At 39.5% G+C, this 22457-nt stretch overlaps 1 non-coding gene across 1 annotated transcript; it reads left to right on the forward strand.

The window, feature by feature from the left end:
* Positions 1–575: 575 nt before the first annotated feature.
* LOC123796058 (U6 spliceosomal RNA) lies at positions 576–679 on the forward strand. Its single transcript, XR_006780658.1, has one exon. It is a non-coding gene; the product is annotated as a U6 spliceosomal RNA (small nuclear RNA).
* Positions 680–22457: the final 21778 nt, after the last annotated feature.

Consider the following 22457-nt stretch of genomic DNA (forward strand, 5'->3'; position numbering starts at 1 on the left):
TGGTCACTGTGGTCTCCACAGCGGATTTATGAGGTGGCTTCTTCCCTTGGCTTGGCCCCCAGTGGGGGGCTTGACCCCTTGGAATCCAGGTACAGAGGTCAACCCCACAGACAGTGCTGGGATGTTCAGCTTATCACCCAATGTTCTCTGGAAGGATACCCATGTGCTCTTCTATAAAGAAGCCTACAGAATGTGCTTAGGGGAAGCATGGTCTTTAGAAAAATAATTCTCCACTCCAGCCTTGAGGTTAGAGACAGGGAGCTAAGATGACAGTTTAATGTTCTTTAAATTTGACTATCCGAGGATGAGGTCAATCTAAATCCCTCCTTGGGGGCAAGTGTACGTTTGGAGAAAGTGCAGGAAGTGCATCACTTATGTGTGACCCTAACTCAGCACTTCCAGGATGAGGTGATTTTACTAGCTGATAGCAGTTTACGCCAGCAGGGTGGAATATTTCTTGTTTAATAACACAGTGCATTAGTTTGTATCTCAGATTAACTCTAATCCCTGCTGTCTCCAGTACACAGACATAAACAAGTATATACATACATGGAGATGTTAAAAGAAACTTTGCTGTGCTCACTTGGGCAGCACGTGTACTAAAATTGGAACGATGCAGACATTAGCACGGCCCCTGCACAAGGATGACAGGCGAATTCATGAAGCCATCAGGCACAAGCCCAGTAACTATGAAACTCGCAGAAAATATAGGCAGTAAGCTCCTTGACATTGACCTTAGCGACGATTTTTTGGATTTCTCATCACAAGCAAAACCCACAAAAGCGCAACAAAACATGTGGGACTAAGCCAAACTGAAAAGCTTCTGCAAAGCAAAGGAAACCAACACAATGAAAAGGCAGCCTACCAAATGGTTGTATCTGATCAAGGGCTAATATTCAAAACGTATCAGGAACTCATGCAGCTCAATAGTCCTAAAAATGGGCTGGTTAAAAAATGGGCAGAGGATCTGAATAGACATTTTTCTAAAGACAACATGCAGACAGCAGGTACATGTGAAGGTGCTAAACATCACTGTCAGGGAGTGCAAATCAAAACCACTAGATACCACCTGCCGCTTGTTAGAAAGGCTGCCAACAAGAAGTGTTGGTGTGGATGCAGAGAAAAGAGAAGTGTAGTGCATTGTTGTTGGAATGTTCAGTGACTGGTGCAGCCAGTATGGAAACCAGTATGGAGCTTCCTCAAAAAATTAAAAATAGAACTATCCTAGGATCTAGCCATTCCACTTTCTGGCTATTTATCTAAAAAAAAACAAAAAACAAAAACAAAAACACACTAATTGGAAAAGATAGGTACAGCCATGTTCACCGCAGCATTATTACAAGTTACAGAAACAACCTCAGTGTCCATTGGTGGATGAAGAGTGTTTACATGCACATACGTGTGCATGCAAACACACACGCACACATACACGTACATATATGCTCACAAATAGGTGATAGAATATTATTCTCCCACAAAAAAGAAGGAAATTGTGCCATTTGCAACAACATGGATGGATCTTGGCATTGTGTGAAGTGCAGTAGGTAGACAGAAAAAACCAAATACCTTAGGAGCTCATACGTGAAATCTTAAAAAAAAAAAAAAACCAAACTCAGATACAGCGACAATATTGGTAGTTGCCCGACGCAGGGAGCGGGGGTGTGAAAGAAATGGGTGAAAGCAGTCAAAAGGTACAAACTTCCACTTTTAGAATAAATCATAAGGATGTAATGTGTAGCATGGTGAGTATAGCTAATAGTACTATGTTGTATATTTAAAAGTTACTAAGAGAATAGATCTTAAAAGTTCTCATCACAGGGGCGCCTGGGTGGCACAGCGGTTAAGCGTCTGCCTTCGGCTCAGGGCGTGATTCTGGCATTACAGGCATTACAGGCATTACAGGATCGAGTCCCGCATCAGGCTTCTCCGCTAGGAGCCTGCTTCTTCCTCTCCCACTCCCCCTGCTTGTGTTCCCTCTCTCGCTGGCTGTCTCTCTCTGTCAAATAAATAAATAAAATCTTTAAAAAAAAAAAAAAGTTCTCATCACAAGAAAGAAAAAGTAACGATGGAGGGTAAGGGGTGTTAACCAGATTTGTTGTGGCAATCATTTCATAATATACACAAATATCGAATCATTTTGTTGTACACCTAAAGCTAATATAAGGTTATGGCAACTACACCTCAATAAAAAATAATTAAAAACTTTTGCTGGCTACATGCTTCTGATAAGAGTCCCAATCCCATACCACCGTTCCAGCTGCTGGCAATCATGTGGCCTCTCTTAAAACTAGTTCAACCTGAGAGGCAGAAGCGGTGGGGTAGGAGCTAAAGGAGCAGAGAGGTGATACGGGGGAAATGCCCTGTCATGGGTCACAGAGGAAAATGTTAAGAATCAGTGAGTCAGCAAGTTTCCTCCAGTTCTAGTAATTCTGTGTATTAACTATTTCCATAGTGATGAAACAGTTTGTGTTTTTAGATCATCCTAATAATCCATTGAAGTTGGCATTAAATCATATGTCTAAAGGATCAGTTAAAATCTAAGAAAAGTATTTTTAGGTCAAATTATACACACAGACATACACACACACACACATACATACATTCTCTCTCTATATATATATACATTCATGTATATATATGTGTATGTATGTGTATATATATATATATATGACAGAAATTCTTAAGAGATTAGAAGCCAAGTTCCATACTTCCTAATATAAAGCTAGATTAACTTGAACCTCAATTTTACTTGTGTTCACATATAGGATTATGGTTTGCTTTCCCAAATGGTAGCCTCCCAGAAAAAATTTCTATAAACCCCAAATTATGTGTCCATCTGCCTTTCCTCTTTCCTACTAAAAGGTTAACTCAGTTGAATCCTATTTTATGTAAATCTGGTTAAATGAAAACTTATATTTAAGATAAAACATACACCATGATGTGCATTTGAAATGGACCCTCTAGAAATCTTCAGAGAATGTGTTCCTTTAGTGAGCTTAAATGTTTGGATTAAAAGAAAACTAAAATGCATGCAGTTTCCCAAGTAAACACCTGCATTATAGGGGAACTATGCAGCGTGTTTGCAGTAGAGAAAGGGTGCCACGTGAAGATATTTGATCTTGTTTGGGAAGTTGCATTCCAAAGAAACTTCCCCTGAAATACGTTTGCATACAATAGGTAACTTTTTGAGTGTCTTAAAATTATGTTAGTGTTCTCCCTACATTTTTTAAAGATTTAAAGATTTTATGTATTTGAGAGAGAGAATACAAGCGAAGTGGGATGGAGCAGAGGGAGGAGCGGACTCTCGGCTGAGCAGGGAGCTCGACTCAGGGCTCCATCCCAGGACCCTGACCTCATAACCTGAGCCGAAATCAAGAGCCGGACGCTTAACCAACTAAGCCACCAGGTGCCCCAAGATATGTATTTTTGATGTGCACCTTACACCCAGTAAGACTTGATAAATCCTTGTTTTGAATCACCCTTAAGAGGAACACTAAAAAGCAAAATCTATAGGATGGAATGAAAGGAAGAAAATAATAGTGCAGATGGTCATATCTAAAGGATAGGGTAACTCTGTGATGCTCTGTCCCAGGTTTTGCCAACTCACGTTTATGAATCCTCTGAATTTCTTCAGTTCCTTGGGCCACATGGGAGAACATCCTGTACTTCCAAAGGCACCCAGCCAGCTATCCAAGCACCTTCAAAGTTGAGAGTCCTCGCTTTGAACTGAGCTCACCAACGCCTGCAACTCCGGAGACTGAGGTGAGTGAGGGCTGCTCGGTGTTATAAATAGTAACTCCACAGCTCACAGCCAAATGCCATTGGGTCAATTACCCAGTACAATGGTTCTCAAACTATGGCAACTATCAGAATCACCTGAAGGGCTTATAAAAACACAAGGTGCTTGATTCCATCCCCAGAGTTTCTGAATAAGGAGGTCGAGACTAGGACCCGAGAATTTAATTTCTAAAAATTTCCCAGGTGCTGCTGAGGCTGCTAGTGTAAGGTATGGGGATGATATTTTTGAGGACCTCTGGTCTAGGGGGCCCAATTGCCTTTCAGATGAATAGGAGCTTTTCTAGAAACATCTGTCAACAAAAGTCCCTGGCCCTTCTGTCCTCAGTGAGGATTTGAGTAGGTGTAATAGGGGCATGAACTGTGAGCAGGAGGTGAGAAGGTCAAGTGCATTAGATTTCTATTCCATCCATCCTCAAGCTCTAGGGCTGAGAACTGTAGGGATTCCAGGTGCCCGGTGGGTTTTCAGGTAATTAAGCTTTTAAAGGATGAAGTCTGCCAGCTTGCAGTTTGAAGGCAAGCAGCCAAAAACTCATGAGAGGAAAAAAGATATGGCCTTAAGGTGCTTTCCCAGAAGTTTTGAATTCATCTGATATAACCAGGTCATGACTTGAGGGGGAAGAAATTCTGCTTGTTAGAATAATCACTTACATTTCCTAACATTTGGGGAAAAGACCTCAGGGAAAGGTAGTTCTCTTTAAACTCTGCAGATTTGTGGATTGCATCCCCTCACAGGTGTAGCCCTTGGAGACTATGTAATTAAGAAAATGGAATAGTGTAGGAACATCTGCATACAGAGTAAGATGATTGGAATGAATCATACGTCTGTCATAGAGGAACTGATGTTAGGCATCTATAATCATAGCTTGATTATCAAACTATCCTAAATAGAAATAGAAATGGGATACATAGTAAAGAGAGGTTTCTGAGCTAGGGGTTAAAGGACAAATAGAAAGCAGGTGTCCCTAAACAGCTTTACTGTTGCATTTATCTGCACTACTCAAGTAATTTTGAAAGAGACGCCTTCATTGAATAGTCTTTGAGGAAGTATGGTTTTATTTCTCATCCTTGTTCTCCTTTCCCCTTTCAATTTTACAGATACAACCTGAGTCCCTACTATGTGCAAAACACTAGATGTTTTGTTGGATACAAACATAAGTAGAACATGCAAGCCTCTATTCTCCAGTAAGAGGCTATAATGCCTATCAAATTACAAAATGTAGTAGAAAGCCATCAACACACAGAGAGGTACACAAGGCATTACTTGAGGAATGTGGAGGAGGAGTTATCATGCATTCCTCTTACAAAAACCCTCCATTAAGAGAATCACTCCAACTCAACAAGAGGCTCAATGAGACGAGAACCTAACTGCTGGTATCAATTAAATTATTGATGCATTTTCCACGTTGACTCCATAATTAGTAGGAGAGCCAGGCAGTGCAAGATTCAGAAATTAAAGATATACCCTCCTCCTTAAAATTAATCTCCTTGACCCTGAGCTTTGAGTCACCCTAATCCCTTAGCCAATGTCTTCAGACTACACCTGTTAGACTCTAATCTAGTCCCTTGACCTAGGTACCTGGTGTATGTGTGCTCTTCACATGTTTTGTCCTGCTATTCTTCCTTCTGGTGGATGCAGGATCTCCTTATTTCTTTTCTCCTCCTTTCCAGGATGTCTCTTCTATTTCCTTCTTTGAAAAGCAAGCTATAACACTTTCTTCCCTCAGAAACAAAACTTGAATGCAATTGCTTTTTCATGAGGACTAAAATGTACAATCCTACATACAAATGTTAGGGGATACTTGGAGTCCCCTTACGATTTGGGATAATCTGGAGTCCTGAAAAGACAGTGATAGAGGATGCATGTAAGCCCTCCAGCATACCTTGTAACTGTGTTCAAGGGAGCTAGGATTTGTTCTAAGTATTGATTTGTTTGTTTGTTTATTTAGAGAGAGGAAGAGAGAGAGCAGGGGAAGGGGCAGAGTGTGAGGGAGAGAAAAAACCCCAAGCAGATTCTGCACTGAGTGGGGAGCTCAATGTGGGGTTCCACACAGGGCTTGATCTTATGACCCCAAGATCATGATCCTGAGATCATGACCTGAGAGGAAATCAAGAGTTGGACGCTTAACCGAGACACCCAGGTGCCCTAAGGGAGCAGTGATTTGAAGAAGACTTCAAATGGTTGGTAGCATTTGAAATCATTTTAAAGCAAACTGGGGTGGGGATATTTGTATAATAAAATAGGCTTATGCATAAAGTATGGTGGTTTTTTTCTAGACTCTGAGAGTATTGTAATATTTACCTCATCTACCCTTCATGTGTGGGCTGCCCAAATGCCCGGCAACTCAATCTAAGCCCAAACTTCTGTCCCTGGTGCTTAAGGCATTGACATCAGCTGTTTGATCAGTTCATTCTGTTTCTAGTTCTCAATTAAAAAAATAATAAACAAATAAATCTCACTTTTGAACATTCTATATAGGGTTTTAATTTTCTTGCACCATTTTAGGAATTGTCTTAAATGTTAGTCAATGGCAAATCTTTTTTGGAATGGAGTTAGGATAATTACGAAGCTTTGTGCAGGGAAAAGTTTGTGTGGAACTGGTCTATTTCTCAATCACACTGTTATTTTTGAGGAAAGAGGGCAAGTGATTTTTTTCATTAGCTACCTCAGTGACCAACACCGTCAGCTGGCTGGACAATTTCCAATAATTAAAACTGTTTCCCAAGTATACCCTGATAACCACAAAAATATCATCACTGATCTTCCTGTGTTCATTTGGTTAGGGAGCTGTTGGGGATAGTCCCCGACCTTAGAACTGAATACATGGAATGGTTTCTTTCTTTTTTTTTTTTAATAAGATTTTATTTATTTATTTGACAGAGACAGCCAGCGAGAGAGGGAACACGGCAGGGGGAGTAGGAGAGGTAGAAGCAAGCTCCTAGCACAGGAGCCTGATGTGGGGCTCGATCCCAGAACTCTGGGATCACGCCCTGAGCCGGAGGCAGCCGCTTAACAACTGCGCCACCCAGGTGCCCCCATGGAATGGTTTCTTATCATGTAATTTACTACAACATATTCTTGTGTGATAAAATATGCCATCCAATGGCGTAGTTTCTGTAAGTTATGTGCTGTGGGCATAGTCCTCAGAAATGGAGTTGAGTAGGACCAGATCCAGCAGTGTTACCTGTCAGTGAAGTCCTCCTTCCTGTTCAGCTGCACTGGATCACTTCATTTTAAGTACCATGGCTACTCCATCAGTAGGATTCAAGAGAGAGCCTGAAGTACTCAAAAGATTGACTCAGCATCCCAGACTTCTTGGTTCCATGTACACTGGTGAAGAATTAGGTCTCAGACCAAGAGCCTTGCTCAACCCCCATACTTAAAGCAGCACCATAATATATGCTTTGAAAGTGTCAATAATTTCATTATTTGCTTTGGCTCTATTCAAGCCAGTCACATAAAGAAACCCTAGCCTCCTAGGTCATGTCCTAGCACAAGCCACTCACTATCCTTTCACCTGGATAATAGGAATAGCCATGGAACTGTTTTCCCTGTTTTCACTGTATTCTTAACTATCACTACGCACAGCATCCCGAGTGATCCTTTTAAAACGAAGTCACCTATGCCTTTGCTCAAAACTCTCCGTGGCTTTCTCTCCCTGAATATAAGATCCATAAGGCAGAGATCTGTGTTTTTCTTTGTAACGTCTCCTGTTGTCTCTACAAAGCCTAAAACAGCATCTAGTGAGCATCCAGAAAATATTTATCAGATAGATAGATAGATGGATAGATAAAGAACATTTCCTCTTCTCAATGCTGACTTCTACTGACGCAGTTCAAGTCCTTATTATCTCATGTGGCTTATTTTTTTCTGTATTTAGCTATAGTAGTATGTGCCTACAGTTCTTTAAAAACTGGAAAACATAAATAAAAATAAAGAGAATAAAAGTTATATAGAGTCCCATCATCCAAAGTTAACATTTTGGTATATATTCTTCTAAGCATGTCCCATAGTAATAGTGTCTGCCATCATATCGTATCCCAGACCATATTCCTCTATCAAGCACAGCCATAATGTTACCTCCAGTTGCGTTGGTTTCCTGTGGCTGTCATAACAAATTATCAGAAACTGGTGGTTTAAAACAAGGTATATTTATTTGCTGACACTTCTAGAGGTCAGAAGTCAACGTGTCGGGAGTCTTATGTGCCCTCTGGGACTCTAGGAGAGAACCCTTTCTTTACCTTTCCAGTTTCTTACAGTTGCTGGCTCTCTTGACTTAGAGCCACATCTCTCCACTATGCCTTCATATCGACATCTCTTGCATGTGTCCGTTCTCTCTTATAATGACTCTCGTCATTGGATTTATTCTCTACCTAGATAATACAGAATAAACTCATCTCAAGATCCTCAACTTAATTACATCTGCAAAGACTCTTTTTTCAAATAAGATCACATTCGCGGATCCTAGAGATTTGATGTGGCTCTATCTATATCTATATCTACATATATCTGTAGATATATATTTTCCCCCCTTTGGGAGGGGTGGTATGTCACTATTCAACCTACTACACCAGCGTTAAATTCCTAAAACAACGTAAACCTGTCTGTGACTGCTGTGGGTTAAAAATCCTTCAGTGGTTCCCCATTGCCTAAGTATTCCAGACTCCATTGCACGGCGTGAAAAACATTTATGGCCTGAGCCTTGCCTAATCCTCCAGGAAAACAGGCTTCATAATGGCAGACAGTCCTCCATGGCCACTCCACCCCAGTGATGTCTAAGGTGAAAAATAGAAGGGAGGGCTCCTTAGGAAAACTGGACTGCTTCCTAATCAGAGAGCTAGAGGCACAGGATATGGAGATTTGGTATTTTGTGTAAATGTGACAATTTGAATTCATCAGTGGGTCAGAGCACAGACCATAGAGATTAGTTTACACTTGTATTTTGCATCACCTGGAACAATACTTGACATTAATAAATTATTAATCTATTTTGTTGAAAGGAGTGAATGGATGCAAGCATTGAATTCACGGTTCAAGGACTCAAATTCTTTTTCCTACCCAGTGTTTGCCTTTCTGCTGCCCCTCCTAGCTCAAGTTGTTTTCTACACATTTGCTTTTGAATCTCTCTTTTAGAAGAGTCTTCTTATTTATGTCTCACTGAATTAATTTCTCCAAAAAGGAACCCATTATTCCTGCCTCTCTCTATTGTTCAGATGTTGTATCAGTGCAGGATGATAGGAGCAAGGTAGAAGCTATGCTAAGTGACAAAGTGTGAAGTGTGAAATTCACATGTATTACTTAGTCATTTTCTCTCTTCCGTCTCTTTTCCCTAATGCATTAAAGGTAATAGTCTGAATCAAGCCTCTGCAGTTGTTTACTCCTTTCTGACTGAATTAGCTGGGGCAGTTCAGTCTCTCTGATTTATTGTTGAGTCTCATCTACTTTCCATGGCTTTCGGGCATATTTTTTTTTCTTTCATTCTCTTAAAAAAATTAAAATTGCCCACAGTCCTCCTCCATGGTTACTTGGTTTGATAAATTTATCAGAAAATGTAGAGAATGGCTTAGAGTAGATTGTGTTAGCCCTGGTGTATTTGTGATGCAAGATCATTAAGCTTACAGGAAATTTTTCTGAGATGGTGAGCCACGAAACCCCAGAAGGAAGCAGAGCAGTAGCTGAGTACAAGGGCAAGTGGTGGCGGTGGTCTGTTCCAGTGCAGACAAAAATGGGGGTGCAGGACGTTGTCTTTTGTGGATTTAAAAACAATAATACTACCAAATAATGTCAGTCTACTTCTTTTTAACTTAAGAGTTTCCTTTTTTAGAGAAGTTTTAGTTTCACAGCTCAATTGAGGGGAAGGTTTAGAGATTTTCCATATACCTCCTGCCCCCCAAACTCACAGCTTCCCCCATTTATCAGCACGCCCCACCAGAGTGGTACATTTGTTACAACTGATAAGCCTACATTGACACATCATAGTCATCCAAAGTCCGTCGTTCATATTATGGCTCACTCTTGTCTTCTGTGGGTTTGGGTATTCTATGTCTAATGATCTTTCCATCATTATGGTATCACACAGAATTTTTCACTGCCCTAAAAATCCTCTGTGCCCTGCCTATTCAACCCTCCACCACCCTCACACCCATCCCTGGAGACCACTAAATCTTCTTACTGTCTCCATAGTTTTATGCTTTCCAGCATGCCATATAATTTGAATCATACAGTATGTAGTCATTTCAGATTGGCTTCTTTCACTTAATAATAAAAATTTAAGGTTCTGTTCTGTCTCTTCATGACTCAATAGCTCATTTATTTTTTGCACTGAATAATATTCCATTGTCTAGTTCTACTAGAGTCTGCTATTATTCATTCACCACCGAATGTCTTGGTTGTTTCCAAAGTTGGGCAATTATGAATAAACATCTCTATGCAAGTTTATGTATGGACATGAGTTTTCAATGCCTTTGGGTAAATATTAAGAAGCATAATTGCTGGATCGTATGGTTAGTGCATGTTTAGTTTTGTAAGAAAGTGCCAAACTGTTTTCCAAAGCATACTATCTTGCATTCCCACAGTAATGAAAGAGAATTCCTGTTGCCCACATTCTCGCCGGATCTGGTGCTGTCACTGTTCTGAATTTTGGCCATTCTAACAGGTGTGTAGTAGTATCTCTGTCTACTTTTTATTATCACAATGAACCAATAATTGTAAACAATGTCAGTGATAAAAACACTCCTTCATAGAAAGAAATATATTTTGTGGGTCTAAGTTTTAAGCAATTATTCCAGTTATTGCTGCATTTTAAAATATAAGATCCAAATTAGTTTATATTTATTATTCTTTAATAAACATTGTGTTCTACGTGGAAGGTAACCATACTAACCTACACACATTAGTTCTGTGTTTTTAGTGCTCAGAATAGTTTAAAATTGCTGCAGGCAGAGTGCATCTCTAAAGTCTATAGCACTATATAGTCCTGCATTTAAAAAGTACATTCAAAATAATGACAGCGTAGTGACTGCAAAGACCAAGATACAGAACTTGAGTTGGTTTAATTCTGTCATTGTATCTGACCACTTGGAACTTTTTATTTGTGTTCAAAATTTTTCTACTGAAGAAAAATATCAATATGGAAGACAAAGACATGGAAATTATGATAATTTCTGGAATTTTTTATGAAAAGGAATTTTTTTTTTACTCTGGCAAACTTACCCTGGAGTTTAAGATTTTTCTTAAATTATTTGTCTATTGCTTCATGTGAAAGAAACTTTTGCAACTAAGATTAATAAAATGTTTTCTTCAGCTATCAGTAAAGACAGATTAAGACCGACAAATCTGGGTACATTATCTACTGAATAAGAATGTGTGAAAAGGATCAATTTGGATGAGATCATTTACTAATTTGCAGAAGGTAAGGTGTAAAACCAGAAACTGTCATATTATTATTCATTACTGCATCCAATATGTAGGCATACATTTCCCCCCCTTGTCTAAAAACATAACTAATGTCTTAAAATGGTTAATTATTACTTTTTTCTTCTTTAACATTATCTTATTTTTAATTATTTGTTAACTAGCATGATTACATGTATGATATTTCAATAAAGGCAAATTTCAGTTTGCATTTTCTTCCCCTCTTCCAGTTAGTACTATCTCTGGCTAATCTTTTCATTTCACGATTATTAATGAAAATAAGTGTGTTGTTGTATGGAAGAGGTAAATGTTAAAAAAAAAAAAAAAGAACTGTTCTGACTTTCAAGTATGCTGGGAACTTCAGCAGTGAGGTTAACTTGGTTGCTAAAATGTTGAGCTAGGAAGGTGGAGATTTCAAAGAATACCAATGCACAGAGAAGGAGTTATAAGAACAAACCAACCTGGATTCAGAAAGAAAGAACCAAAAGTGAGCTATGGCAGGATCTTTCATTTCTTACTGAGGTCCCACCTCTACATGAATGATTATCTCCAGGACCCTGTCTTTCTTATGGTGTCATGCTATTTCCTTCTACAGTATAAAACTTTTGGGAATCTTGTCCCAGTAAACAACTGGCTTTAGGTTGCCCACCTACAAATGTGCAGGTCTCTAATTTTGAGACAATTGAAATCATTTGGTAAATAAAGAATATTAATAAATGAACAGAAAGATTTAAGTTAATGATGGGTCTTGCTTTTAATCACGACTAAGGGAAAATTGGGTGCCTGGGTGGCTCAGTCGGTTAAATGTCTGCCTTCAGCTCAGGTCATGAACCCAGGCTCCTGGGATCGAGCCCCACATTGGGCTCCTTGCTCAGCTGGGAGCCTGCCACTCCCCCTGCTTTTGCTCTCTCTCTCTGTCAAATAAATAAATAAAATCTTTATATTAAAAAAAGGAAAATTAATGGAAGATTTAAAAAAAACCTCATTGTTGATGTGTCTATAAGTGAGTTGTTGATAATAGTTTCTAATTGATAATTGCTGTCTATATTCCAGCAAGGTGGGACAGATTCATTTAACACCTCCTTTGAAGGCCTGGAGATGCTTCATAAAGGGTCAAATGTGGTGGGTAAGATGCTGAAGACACCCATCTCTTATCTCAGAAGCTACCTGAGTTACTTAAAAAATAATCCTAATACTTGGCTAGGTTTTAGAAGACCTAACGAATATAAACAAACAGGCTTGTCAGCATCTGGGAGGAATCGGCTGAAAGAATTTGCTAAATCCACAAAACAAGTAAATCTTTGCTTAAGACTTGCACATGCCATTAATTAAACATTTTTATCATGTGGCTTGTTTTGTCGTTGTTATTGTTGTTGTTATTTTTTTAAAAAAGGGAAAAGAAACATCTTCTATTATGTGAACAGGTCTATAAATAATGAATGGATTATCCAATTTTAGCTGAATGTTAACAAATTTTAGCCAGGTCCTTCAGAAACACAGTGCCTTTTACTACCTAACATTAAAAGAAAAGGGTTTTAGCACTTTGCTAAAGGAGGCAACAAACAAGAGAGGGAACATAGGAGCTAGAGAGCATTGGTTAAAAGGCAAACCACTGAAACATTTTTCCATATCTGAAATATGTACCAGTTTCTTTCTTCCAAGGTCTAAGTACAGAGCTTAACTGTGAACTGTCATCAAGGAAAGTCCAGAGACTGTTTTAAGCACTATAAGACATACGAGGTAAGTTCCTCGAGGACAAAGATTAGGCTAGGTAGTTCTCAATTATATGCTCTATTACTTATCGTCATCACCACCTTTGCTTGCCCAAGTCAACTGTCTTGTTCTTGATAGAAGCTTAATGATAATTCTAATAACCAATAAATACATGTATTCACCATGAACCGTGCATTGCGCTAAACACTTTAAATACTTTGTCTTATTTAGTTCTTACAACAAACCTATGAGTTAGGCAGGATTGTTATGCTCCTTTAACAATTCATGAGAAACGGTTGCTTCATAAGCTTGCACCAATTAAAAAAACCTTTAGATCTAAGAATCTGACTCAGGATTCACAAATAAGCTGATCTAACTTATCAATACTTGGCTTCCATTTATTATATAATAGTCAATAAATTTTTTTCCCACTGCTCCTCAATGTCCACCCCAGTTGCCCAGAACTTCCCACACTGATCTCTTGATTGAGTCAGTTCTTCCATTTTCCCTCAATTTTCTCACTACTCCTAGAATTCAGAACAAGCATCCTTATTTATAAACTATGGCTTAGAAATGTCCTATTAAATGGTAGTTCTAGACCGTTAAAAAAGTCTATACTCTTATGTTAATACCTGCCAGCTAACATGGCAAGATGGTAGCAAGAACTTTCTTGAAGGAAAGTTCTGGAGTTGGTCCTCATTAATGTCACTTTTATTTATTTAGGGATTCTTACAGGTAACAACTTGAATTATTTAAAACAATGTAACGAGGATTACTTAATGCAACGTGAAATGTCACATCTCTAAGTCTACACGGTTTGAACTCATGTACGTCATGGTTAGTATTATTATTAAAACACTAACCTTTTATTGGAACCTAACATTTTCTTGAATGCTTACTATACACTAGTGAGCACTTTACATGAATTAAATGATCTAATCCTTTTAATAACCTAAAATCCTAGTACCTTCTTAAATATAAAGCTAAGGAAGTAAGACACAAAGACAAGGCCAGCCTGTAGTGAATACCCTCAGGAATACGATAATTTCCGAGCTGTGGGAGCACTGGTGACTGGCTGCTCACAGCTGAGTTTCTCTCTGAGCAATGTCCTCAGCAGAGAAACCGTAAAGCCCAAAGTCCTGTCCCTTCCTGAGACGTAGCCTACAGCCAGTGCTTTTGCTTAGCGCCCAGGATATACTGCAGAAAGACAAGGGGAGATTGAGAATGATTAATCACCAGCTGAAAGGGAAGTTAGAGGGTCTCATTGGCAGCATACGAAGAGATTTACCTCTTGAGCCTGAAGCGGGAAAACTGAGGCTCCCTTTCAGGACTTAATTTTAAGAGTAGTAGAGCTCCAGAGAAGGTCGATTTATCAGCCTGAGCTAATCTGCTGTGCAGCTGTAGTGGACCTAGTTTGAAAGAAATGGGATCCTGAGACTTGGCACAGGGATATCTGGGTCTATTCACTCGAAGACCTTGAAACCACTAACACAAACGTCTAAACATTCTTCACTTGCAGAAGTGGCCCGTTCCTCCCAGTTCAAGACCAGAGCTCTCCCCTTGTCTGAAGAAAATTCAGAGGCCCTGCCTTGCAGGATTTACCTCCACCTCCCTTCCCCTCCCATCAGATCAAAAGCTAGAGTCAAATCACCATATAACCTGGCCAGAGAACTGCTGGATCTTCTAAGGGAGAAGGGGGTTATATCCTGAAGGAGCAACAGGATACAACCAACATGTAGCAGCTGGAGCCAGAAGAAAACGTATGGGACGGGATTCTGAGGATGCTAGATTAACAAGGAGAGAACACAGAGCTGGATAATGGAGTTTATTGATATGTGAGCACTTTCCCGTGACACAGGATTGAATACCTGGTAAGGATTTCGAGAGATGTTGCCAACGTGGTAGGATAACTCTTAAAGAATCTTTTAAAAGTGATATAGGAATTCCATAACTGGTTAGAGCTAGAATAAAAGATGGTACTCAAAGAATCAAAGACTTGGGGAATGAGCATATTCTAATGGATATATATTTAAAGTTGGAAGATACTACAATTGAGTGATTCAGCAGGAGAGTCCACAAGGTATTCATTGTACTACAGTGATAGGGAATGTGCTAGAGAAAAGAATCATTAAATATCATTGAGAAGCTCAGTGGTGGCTGTCCTCCACAGGCCAGGGCTTACAACAGAAGATGCTGTTACACAGCTGGATTCGGTAATAACAATAGTAGAGGCTAGTTGGTAGAATTCTCATTAAAAGCGAGGCCGGCACAAATACCATAATGAGCATATTAGTCTGCTCAGGATGCATAATAGAATACCATGAACTGGGTAACAGAAATTCGTTTTCTCATAGTTTTTAGAGACAGGAGTCCAAAATCAAGGTAAGAGCAGAGCTGGTTTCTGGTGAAGTCTCTCATCCTGGCTTGCGGGAAGACTCCTTCTGTGTTCTCACATTACCTTTTCCTCTGTGCATACACAATCCTACTATCTCTTTCTCTTCTCCTAAGGATACCAGTCCTATCACATTAGGGCCTGACCCGTGTGACCTCATTTAACATTAAGTATCTTAAAAGCCATTATCTTCAAATATGTTCACATTGGAGGCTAGGGCTTCAACACATGAATTTAGAGGGAACACACTTTTGTCAATAACAATAAACATCTAGGTTAGCAACTATGAAAGTGGCTAATAGGGCATGGCATCCTGGTAGGCCTGTTCAGATTCTGGAGGTAGCATGTTTCATAGTTAGAATACTGTTATGACCTTCCAGGTGATACAAAAGATTACCAGCTGAGACTCAAAGTAAGAAGGGGGTCTCCAATAGGTTTAAGCTATTGTATAAGTAGTTCTGCTACTTGGGCTATAAATGCTGAAGATCCTATGGTATTAGAAATATCTATGATGGGAAAAGATGTCATATGGAGTTTTTGGGAGGCTATAATAGAATCAGAATATAGGGTGGGGCAGCACCAGTGGTATTCTGAAATCCTGACAAATAGGCTTCAAGTAACTTTGTGTCCATAATTATCCATCATGAGCTGGGTTCTATCAGACCTGCCAAGTCAAAGATACAAGTGATACCTCTGGGAGAGGATATAAGTAAGCTGCACAAGCAGGTGGTCCAGACCTCATATCAACGTTCAATATTACATGGGTTCCTCTCCTTTAGCTCACTTCTGTAGCTACATGGGGGAATCACTTATGACCAGCTGACAGAAGAGGAATAAAGCCAAGTTTCAGCCACACTCAACGGTGACGTTAAAAGGGAAAAAGGAGGTAAAATACTCCCAGTGCTCAAAGCTTTAGCCAGTATACTTTTTTCCTCTTTACCTGGAAAAGAAGTGTCCTGGGGGAAGAATATACACAGTGACAATGGACAATGACAAATAATTTGTTTTGTTGCTCAGGACTTAGAATAAAAATGATTGAAAGATTGGGAACAAAGAACTCAAATAAGAGGAATGTGGAGGGACCTATTAAGAGTAGGCATGAAGTGCAAGGATCCTGATGATCCTGATGTCACGTGTTAATGTCTACACCAATCAGAGGACATCTGTAATAAAAGAGACACCAAACAACCGAGTAGACAGAATAACTTGGCCAGTCTCTATATTTGGTCACCCTGTGCTAGCACAATGGATTTACAAAGTAGACATGGTGGTAGAAATGGTGACTATCCATGAACTCAACAGCATGACTTTAACTCATCAAGTCTGTCTTAGCTACTGCTAATGCCAAATATCCAAACCTCCATTAACAAAGACCAATACTGAGCCTCCAATACGACATCCCCTCTCAAGAAGACCAACCAACTAAAAAGCAAAATGAAACCAAACCAACCAGCCACTTGATGACTCGATGACAAGCTGATTACAACTGGACTTTCACCCTAGAAAGTACAAAGATTCATCTTGTTTAGAATAAACACACAAGCTGGATATGGATTTGTCTTTCCTACTCTCAGGGCCTCAACCAGCACTATGATCTTAGGGATTACAGAGTGTTTCATCCTCCGGCATAGGACTGTGCATAATATCATTTCAGTCTAACAATCCTACTTTACAGCAAAATAGATGTGACCATTGACACGTGACTATGGGATCCATTGGCCTTATCACATACTATACCACCCAGAAGCTTCTGTGATGCTTTTTTTTTTTTTAAGATCTTATTTATTTATTTGAGAGAGAGCAGACAAGCAGAGGGGGAAAAGAGGGAGAAGGAGAAGCAGACTCTCTGCTGAGCAGGGAGCCTGATGCAGGGCTTGATCCCAGAACACAGAGATTATGACCTGAGCTGGAGGCAGATGCTTAACCAACTGAGCCACCCAGGTGCCCCTCTGTCATGCTTTTTAAAGGCATTATTGAAGTGTATGCTAAAGATTAAGCACCATTATCAAAGATGCAGAATACGCACAAAATTATAGTTTTTTGTCCTCAGTAGGTAAATGCACTAGAAATCAAGGAGTGAAATTAAAGCAGTACTGTTTACCATCAGTCTAGGTGACACTTTTGGAGAATTTGTGCTTCTCAACCTCGCAACTCTGAACTTTGCAGTTTTAGAGACCGTAGTTCCCAGAGGGAAATACTTTCACCATGGGCAGAAGAAATGTCTCAATAAATTTTAAGTCATAGTTGTTGCATGTTACTTTGGTCTCCTTATACCAAGAGATCAATAAGAAAAGGGTGGAGGAAGGAGTAATTGATTCCGATCACTTAGCTGCTTTAGGGTAGCTTTTATACACTATAAAGAAGGAAGAATATGTTAGACACCCAGATCACCTACTATAATGCCTCTTGCTAAATTTGATAGTAAATACACAAGAGCAGTGGCCATGGCCTAAGGAAAGCATGGTCACCAAGGGCTCAGATCCCTCAAATTTGATGAGGGTATTTGTCACCCCATCAAATTAGCTTTGATACCATCAGAAGCGTTAGCTGAGGGTGCAGAGAATTGAGAATGGATAGTAGGGAAGAGGCACAGTGAGTTTGTGTCTTCAAGTTCAGCTGCAGTACCAGGGCCTATAGTTATTCCACTCAACTTTCTCTTCTCAATATCCTTAGTAAAAGAGAACAACAGAATCCTAATGGTGCCATTCCCACGAATTATATGAAACAATGGATCTGAGTGTACACGTGGTGGACCATACAGAACAGTGTGCATCGCCAAGTTCTACCTTCACAACTAATGTACGCATTCCACCAGCTGTTGGGAAGAGTTGACAGCTGACAGCTATCAGCAGAGACCTTCTTGGGGCTTTTCCTCAGCTGGAAAGACATCACCTAGCTCCAAAATAGGATCATCTCCAGGAACTGCTTGGGTCCAATGACTGATCAGTATAGAGATAGAAAGGTTTGGCACCCCTGCTTCACGGAGTAATCCCAATAAGTCATTCTAACTCCCAAGCAGCCTGTGGGACTCCGTTTTACCTGCATCATATCGATTCAACGCCTCCTCCTGCCTCACCCTACTCCTTTACTCCTCTATGTGTTTTGATTCAATGGTGCAATCACATCCCTGTACCAGAATCTGGTTCCCAGGCAATTCCTCTAAAACAGAGGCAGAGGCACAACTGTAGCCCAGGCAGTCTAAATCCAGAGCCTGTGCTGACTGCCATCTAAGGAGCAGGCTAAATGTCTTCTTTCTCCCCACTGCCCATTCAGTTTTGACCCCAAGACCCTTCTGTGACATTCTTTTTATGTTTAGTGGTGCAATAGATATAGTTTATTTTTCTCTGGTAGGGCTCACAGGTTGTACTGATTTCCAAAGCCTGCACTGAAAAAACATTTAACTAGGGACAAATAGGGATGTTATAACTTCCAGCTGAACCCTCTTGTGTGTAATGACAGTAAAAGGCACCCTTCCATCTGGCTGGCTGATCTACTGCCAGCATCTTTGACCTCTCTGGAGATGGAGCAAATAATTGTAGACAGCTTTATGTCGCCGTGTTATCACCATTAGACAATATCTTGTGTCATACTTCACATGCCAGTGATCAGTGATGGGGTCTTCGCATGTGAAGGGTGCCTGCTCAGTCCTGACACTGGGCTTATCATGCACGCACATTGGAGAGTTGAAGGAGTTCTTCTTCATACATAGCCAAATTAGGGGTTTTTCCCTAGTAGAAGAGAACAACAGAATCCTAACGGTGCCATTCCCACAAATTATATGAGACAATTGGATCTGAGTCGTACAAGTATTTCTCTGATGGCTTTAAGAATGGTATAGTAGAAAAACAAAAACAGGGTTTGAAGTTGAAAAGACTGGTTTTAACTCTACCCTCTGCTTGGGTGGCCCTGAGCAAGTGGGTTGATCTCACTCTGCTTCACTTTCATGTCTACTACAATGGTGCTGGAGAACAAGGAACAGTTCTTGGATTTTCAGATAGCTTTATCCATTTTGGCAAGGCCCTATTTTCTGCCTGTTTGAAGAAAACCACAAAGACCCCTTCCAGACAGAATAAGGCATTTTTTTCATATCTGCTCTAAAGGAAGCAAAAATAAATGTTCCTAGCTAGGGTGGGTGCAAATTTCTCCAGACCACAACACCTCCCCAGGTGTGTATATTCTGCTTTATCATCTCAAGTCAGTGGCTTTTCTAGATATAGAAAATAACAGGACCCTTGTAGTAGGCACTCATGTGCCTGAAGGATTAGCTGGAGGACATGGCCCAAAAGTGTGAGCACAAGGTTCCACTTATTATGCTGAAAAGGGGAGGGGTGTGTGTGTGTGTGTGTGTGTGTGTATGCATGCGTGTGTTGGAGGGGGTCAAAGGACAATGCTAGAATTGCCTATCAGGCATTTTTCTGAATATACACCAATATTTAACTTCAAAACACTTCTTCCCATGGGAATTTCATCCTGATACACCTTTATATATCCTCAGCTCTACATTTCTCCTTTTTTTCAAAGTGCTTGAGAAAACAAAACAAAACACTGATTGAATCCATAATCAAAAAGCTCCTAACAAAGAAAAGCCCAGGACCAGATGGCTTCGCTGGTGAATTCTACCAAACATTTAAAGAAGAATCGATGTCAGTCCTTCTCAAACCCTTCCAAATAATTGAAAAGGAAGGAACTCATCCAAATTCATTTATGAGGCCAACATTACCTTGATACAAAAGCCAGGCAAAGACATCATAAGAAAACTATAGGCCAATATCCCTGATGATTACAAATGCAAAAATCCTCAACAAAATACTAGCAAACCGAATCCAACAGCGTATTAAAAGGATCATACGCCATGACCAAGTGGCATTTATCTGTGGGATGCAAAGATGGTTCAACATATGAAAATCAATTAATGTGATACACTATATTAACAAAATAAAGGCTAAAAACTGCATGATTGTATGAATAGGTGCAGAAAATGTTTGCCAAAATTCAATACTCTTTCATGATAAAAAGCTGGCAATAAACCAGGAATAGAAGTAAATTATATTAATGTAATAAAGGCCATATATGAAAAGCCAACAGCCTGTATCATTAATAGCTAATATCTACTTTGAAAAAATGAAAGTTTTTCCTCTCAGATCAGGAAAAAGACAAGGGTGCCACCTTCACCACTCCTATTTAATATAGTACCAAAGTCCTGGACAGAGCAATTAGGTAAGGAACAGAGATACAGGGCATCCAAATCAGAAAGTGAGAATTAAAATTGTCCCTGTTTGCAGACAATAAGATCTTATATAGAGAAAACACTAAAGAGTCCCCCCAAAAAACTGTCAGAACTAAACAATGAATCCAGTAAAGTTGTAGGATATAAAATCAGCATATAAAAATCACTTGTGTTTCTATACACTAACAATGAAGTACCTGAAGAAGAAATTAGAAAAACACTGCAATTTACAATGATATAAAAATACTTAGGAATGAATTAACCAAGGGGCTGAAAGATCTGTATGCTAAAAAGTGTGACACATTACTGAAAGAAATTAAACAAGATACAAATAAAATGGAAACACATGTTTATGGATCAGAAGACTTAATATTGTTAGAATGTCCATACTACTCAAAGCAATCTACAGATTTAATGCAATTCCTATCAAAGGTCCAGTGGCATGTTTTACAGAAATAGGAAAAACAATTTAAAATTCATATGGAACCACAAAATGTCAGGAAGAGCCAAATCAATCCTAAGAAGTAAGAACAAAGCTGGAAGCATCACACTTCTTGATTTCAAATTATATTCCAACACTACAGTAATAAAAAATGTATGGTACCAGCCTGAAAACAGATGTACAGAACATTGGAACAAAACAGAGATTCCAGAAATAAATCCACGCACATACAGTCACCTGATCGTCAACAGGGTGCCAGGAATACACAATGGGGAAAGGATCATCTTTTCAACAAATGGTGTTGAGAAAACTAGAAATCTCCAGAAAAGGAATAAAATTAGACCCTTATCTTATATACATAAATAAATTCAGCATGGATTAAAGACTAAAATATAAGACCTGAAATGATGAACTCCTAGGAGAAAACGAAGGGAAATTTGTATAATACTGGCCTTGGCAATGATTCCATGGACATTGCAACAAAAACACAGACCAAAAACAAAAAACAAACAAAACAACAAAACAAAACAAAACACCAAAATAACAAAACAAAACAAAAATAAACAAGTGGGACTATATCAAGCTGAAAAGCTCTGTACAGGAAAGGAAATAATCAAGAGTGAAAAAGCAACCTACAAGCCGGAGAAAATATCTGCAAATCGTATTTATGATAAGGAGTTAGTCTTCAAAATATATAAGGACTTCTACAACTCAACAGTCAAAAAACTAATAATCCAAATACAAAATGACCTAAGGACTTGAGTAGACATTTTGCCAAGGAAGACGTACAAATGACTAAAAGGTATTTAAAGGAAAAAGAGGCTTCACTAATCATCAGGCAGATCACAGTCAAAGCCACACTGAGAGAACACCTCACACAAAGGACAGTAAGTGTTGGCCAACATGTACAGAAATTGGCCCCCCTGTACACTGTTGTTGGGAATGCAAAATGGTGCTGATGCCAAGGAGAATAGCGTGGAGGTTTCTCAAAAAATATATAAAGAACTACCATGTGATCCAGAAATCTTAGTTCTGGGTATTTGGCCAGAAAAATGAAAATTGGGATCTTGAAGACATATTAACACTCCTAGGCTCATTGCTGCACTCTTCCCAATAGCTAAGTTCTGGAAACAACCTGAATCTGCAGAGAGATGAATGGATAAGGAAAATGTGGTACATGCCTCCCGTGGGTACTAGTTAGCCCTAACATGGAGGAAATCCTGCAGTAGCAACAGCATGGATGTACCTTGAAGGCAGTAGGCTAAGTGAAACAAATACTACGTGATTCCACTTATAAGATGCATCTAAACTAGTCAAATTCATACAATCGAGGAGTGGAATGCTAGTTGCCAGGGGCTTGGGAAAGAGGAGAAGGGGAGCTCCACAGTTCCGCTCACAAATTGTAACTACAGTTAACGACGATGTATTTGTACACTTAAAATATAAGAAGGTCAATCTCCTGTTAACTAGTGTT

Source organism: Ursus americanus, chromosome 6 (genome assembly GCF_024610735.1).
Source record: "Ursus americanus isolate L20-20 chromosome 6, mUrsAme1.1.p, whole genome shotgun sequence".
NCBI lineage: Eukaryota > Metazoa > Chordata > Mammalia > Carnivora > Ursidae > Ursus > Ursus americanus.